We start from the raw sequence: 5638 nt of genomic DNA, 5'->3' as shown, positions 1-5638 counted from the left end.
ACGTTTCACCTGGGAACGCCGGTCAACTGTTGTTTGTGTATGAGAAATCGGTTGGGAACTTTCCTCATGTCAGCACGTTGTAGATGTCGCCACCGACGCCAACCTTGTGTGAATGCTCTGAAAAGCTAATCAATTGCATATCACAGCATCTTCTTCCTATCGGTTAAATTTTGCGTCTGTAGCACGTCATCTTCGTGGTGTAGCAATTTTAATGGCCAGTAGTGTATATCTTACTAACATACTAAAATATGGATCTTTCTGGCAGATGAAAACTGAGTACCGGATCTGTACTCGAACTCAGGATCTTCGCCTTTCGCGGACACATGCTCTACCAACTGAGCAGGAGAACTTCTGCAACGTTTGGAAGGTAAGAAATGAGGTACTGGCGGAAGTAAAGCTGTGCGGACGGGCCCTGAGTCGTGCTCAGGTAACTCTGTTGGTAGAACATTTCCGACGAAAGTAAAAGGTCTCGGGTTCGAGTCCAGATCCGGCACACAGTGTCTTATCAGCGCACATTCCAATACAGAATGAAAGTTCATTTTGGAAACACAAAAATATGTGACACTAAACCTTGAATGCAGACTAGCCAGGCGAATCTACGTACTGAGTGCAGCCCTCTTCTTCTCCTCAAATTCCTCGAACACACCACAAAATTCTGTATCTCGTATCAAATCTAAAACCAATATCTTATTCTCTCCTGATTGCTTTCCAACCCGGGCCGCTGCTGCAGATACAGTACCCTACATAAATGTTGAGCACCCAGAAGACACGGTCAGGTGTCAATGTAACTTCGTACGCATACTCACTGTCGGTGCGTATGTGAATGAGTTGCAGTTATCTATGACAGGTAGAATGACGATCAGAGTGCATGAAGGCCGTGAGTAGCGTCTCGTGTTGAGTGATCACTGTGAAGGAAAAAAATGGTTCAAATGGCTCTGAGCACTATGCGACTTAACTTCTGAGGTCATCAGTCGCCTAGAACTTAGAACTAATTAAACCTAACTAACCTAAGGACATCACACACATCCATGCCCGAGGCAGGATTCGAACCTGCGACCGTTGCGGTCGCTCGGCTCTAGACTATAGCGCCTAGAACCGCACGGCCACTCCGGCCGGCCACTGTGAAGGACACGGAAATGCTGCACACTCATATGAGACAGCATTATCAGAACCTAACAGAGTTTGGAAGTGGTCTAATTATATGTCTCCACTATGTCAGATGGCCGAATCATGAATATTCAGATTTTTGGGGCATTCAGATGTTACAGTGGTCCTACGCTGCACAAAGCTGTACTGTTGATGGTAGGCATACTCGTCGTCTAGGTTACGTTCGACCACGCCTGACCACTAAAAGGGAGGATTGCCGTGTTGTGCACCCATCACATAGTAAATTCTTCACATATGCCCTGCCATCCGAAAACAAGTAATAGACTCACTGCAAAATTCCGTGACATCCCGCACCAATGATCGGAGATTAGCAGCAGTCGGACCAGGGAATCACCGTCCCATGCGTATGCTACCGTCTAACAACACGAAAGAAACGGCCGCGTTTGCAGTGGTGCCACGACCGCACAGCACGGACTGCTGATGAATGGCGTCTCGTTGTATTCGGAGATGAATCACGGCTCTGCTTACCCTGGATCACCATCGTCGGCGAGTAGAGCGGCGATCTGGGAGTCCCCTTCTTCCAATGCTTTGGAGAGTCAAAGCGGTGTAGCCCCTGGCATCACGGTCTGGGCAGCCATCTGGTATGACTTAAGGTCACGGCTGGTAGTGACTGAGGGAGCTTAAACGGCACAACGGTACTTCACGGGCATCCTCCCATTCGACAATATCGTGTTGCCATTTGTCAACAGGACAATGGTTATCCACATATCAGTGTGTCTACCAACTGTCTGCGTGATATTGAGCCACTCCCGTGGACAGCAAGATCCCCAGATCTATCCCCAGTACAACATATGTGGGACCACCTAGGACGTCAGCTCCGTCCCACTGTCAGGATGAAGGATATCAAGGACCAGCTACAACAGTTATGGGCCCGTTTGCCTCATGAGAGAATACAACGGCTTTATGAGACCCTTACCTTGAAGTTTAATTTCGTTTCCTCTTCCCTTCTGGGTGCTTCGTTTTTTTGTCAGACAGCGTACATCAATATACGGCTATATCGCTCTCCCACTACTACTGCGTATCATATGTTGAAGGGATCTTTATCGGGACCCACTTTTCCCGCTCAGAACTTCCTGATGACGTCTACCAATGGTATGGCTTTTTACAACATATGTAAATCACCTAGTAGATAGTGTCGGAAGTTCCATGCGGCTTTTTGTGGATGATGCTGTAGTATGCAGAGAAGTTGCAGCATTAGAAAATTGCAGCGAAATGCAGGAAGATCTGCAGCGGATAGGCACTTGGTGCAGGGAGTGGTAACTGACCCTTAACATAGACAAATGTAATGTATTGTGAATACATAGAAAGAAGGATCCTTTATTGTATGATTATATGATAGCGGAACAAACACTGGTAGCAGTTACTTCTGTAAAATATCTGGGAGTATGCGTACGGAACGATTTGAAGTGGAATGATCCTATAAAATTAATTGTTGGTAATGCGCGTACCAGGTTGAGATTCATTGGGAGAGTCCTTAGAAAATGTAGTTCATCAACAAAGGAGTTGGCTTACAAAACACTCGTTCAACCTACACTTGAGTATTGCTCATCAGTGTGGGATCCGTACCAGGTCAGATTGACGGAGGAGATAGAGAAGATCCAAAGAAAAGCGGCGCGTTTCGTCACAGGGTTATTTGGTAAGCGTGATAGCGTTACGGAGATGTTTAGCAAACTCACGTGGCATACTCTGCAAGAGAGGCGCTCTGCATCGCGGTGTAGCTTGCTGTCCAGGTTTCGAGAGGGTGCGTTTCTGGATGAGGTATCAAATATATTGCTTCCCCCTACTTATACCTCCCGAGGAGATCACGAATGTAAAATTAGAGAGATTCGAGCGCGCACGGAGGCTTTCCGGCAGTCGTTCTTCCCGTGAACCATACGCGACTGGAACAGGAAATGGAGGTAATGACAGTGGCACGTAAAGTGCCATCCGCCACACACCGTTGGGTGGCTTGCGGAGTATAAATGTAGATGTAGATGTAGATATCAGCTTTAGTCTCAACCTCTTATCATGTCCACAGTTCCAGGCTCCAATAAGGAAACACATGCCACATTACCAACCCCCAACCTTCGTACATTGCTATCTATCTCTTACTGCTACTTTCTCCTGCTCACAAGGATTCCGATCCCCATGAACCATCCCCTCCTCCCTCAGCTAGTATCCATATCGTCCCCAGTCTCCCCCGCTTCCCTCCTACCTTTGACGTCTTTAGCTTGGGTTGTCCATAACATAAGACAACCTTGATCTCTAACCCTCCAGCAAAGGAATCGTTATCTACATCGCAAAACCAGTAGTATAAATAATAATGTTTTCATTAGAAATTTGTTCGCCGTTGTATTTTAAACTCATCAGTTTATTGATATTATTTCACATGAGCTATTTTTTTTAATTTTAAATCGTGTTGGGTTGAAGTACAGCAATACGCTGTTACTGAGGCCGCACTGCTATGAAATTCATGACAATGCTATGAATTCATAGACAAAGAAAGAAAACTACCAATAACATAACTTAAAAGGATTATTCATGTCTATAATGTGCGAGGATCTGCTGAAAGGTAATGCCTCCGAATTTTTTATGTGAAAACTCTTAAAATTTTAAAATAAAACAAACGTTATTAATAATCATCTTTATCTTCAGGTCTAACTATTTGTAGCTCTCAGTCTCTAAAGGGCTCTGAATTGTAGCGTGAAACATGGCGGTGTCTCACGTAACTATGTCGGTGCACGAGAAGCAGCATGTTGTAATCGAGTTCCGAATTTGAAGAGTTCATCCACACGTGGAACACCGTCTCCTTCAGCTGACAATGCCAGACCACACACGAGCGCTGACCCACCTGCAGCAACCCGACGCCTTGGGGTTCAGTTTCATCTACCATCTTCCATAGCAGTCCCGACATGGTGCCATCAGATTTTCCAAAAGTTAAACAACACCTTTGAGGATTTCAGCTTGATACTGACGACGCGATGGAAGCAGAGGTGAGGTTGTCGCTCTGTCAGAAAAATCAAGGCATCAACAAACTGTTCGTCGCCAGAATGACTTCGTTGAGAAATAAATATGCTATGGAGAACAAAGATGTAGGATGTTAACAACGTTTGTTTTATTTAAAAAGATTTAAAAGTTTTCACATTAAAAATTCGGAGGAATTACTTTTCAGCACACCCTCTTACAGCTGACTATGATTTTAATAGTAAGTTACAGCACGACGAACAGTTCACCACAGTTCTTTAAGAGGACAAACAGGGCATCAGCATGATTCCGTACAGAAATGAATGTAATAAAGAAGACGAATCTTACAGCCTGATTGTGTTGGAAGCAATCGAGGTTTTCGTCGATAGTGAATGACTGAAACACCATTGTATCTCAGAATGCAGCAGTTCAGATCTTGAATTGAGACTGGAGAGTGAGAGTTTAGTCTGCTGATTAGGAGCCATAAGCTCCCGCAAAGAACGCAAAATTGTTTCTGCTATTTTTTTTTAAAAAAGGAACCATCCCTTAATCGCGTAACGTGTTTCAGTGCACCTAAACTAAAGAATCTGTATAAATATGGAATGCGATTTCTACTGAAAGTTGATTGTCATTAGAAGATATCGTATGAAGAGACAAAAATTCAAATGGCTCTGAGCACTATGGGACTTAACTGCTGAGGTCATCAGTCCCCTAGAACTGAGAACTACTTAAACCTAAGTAACCCAAGGACATCACACACATCCATGCCCGAGACAGGATTCGAACCTGCGACCGTAGCGGTCGCGCGGTTCCAGACTGTAGCGCCTAGAACCGCTCGGCCATTCCAGCCGGCGTATGAAGAGACAGAGTTGAGTTATCAGAGCAGGGGTTTGACGACACCTGACATGTCAGGTCGGTTTGACGTATGATCGAGTTCTGAGTGTTGCAGTGATAGAGAAATTGCAAGAGGATGTAGCGATACCACAAAATTAGAGACATTATGGCCCCTTCCTCGACTTTATTTGTTCGCCTTACAGTATGTAAGACGCTTTAGGAATGGTATGCTCGTCGTTGAGCCAGGTTGGGGTTGGGTTGTTTGGGGAAGGAGACCAGAAAGCGAGGTCATCGGTCTCACCGGATTAGGGAAGGATGGGGAAGGAAGTCGGCCATGCCTTCTCAGAGGAACCATCCCGGCATTTGCCTGGAATGATTTAGGGAAATCACGGAAAACCTAAATCAGGATGGCCGGTCGCGGGATTGAAGCGTCGTCCTCCTGAATGTGAGTCCAGTGTCTAACCACTGCGCCACCTCGCTCGGTCCCTTGAGCCAGGAGAAGCATTCCAGGAAGAGGCGAGTGGTGGAGCCTGTAACCGGAGGTTTTTCTTTTTTTTTCAGTTTCATATAATTTCATCTTGCTAGATAACGGCAAAGGCGAATAGTTTTCATAGAGTAACTTCAATTAGAAGATTTATGACGAGAAAACAGATGGAGCCTAGATAAGAAACGTAGCACTCAGCTATAAACTCTT

Source organism: Schistocerca serialis, chromosome 3, assembly GCF_023864345.2.
Source record: "Schistocerca serialis cubense isolate TAMUIC-IGC-003099 chromosome 3, iqSchSeri2.2, whole genome shotgun sequence".
In the NCBI taxonomy this organism is placed as follows: domain Eukaryota; kingdom Metazoa; phylum Arthropoda; class Insecta; order Orthoptera; family Acrididae; genus Schistocerca; species Schistocerca serialis.
The sequence above is the reverse complement of the archived record's forward strand: the minus strand, read 5'-3'. Positions refer to the sequence as shown.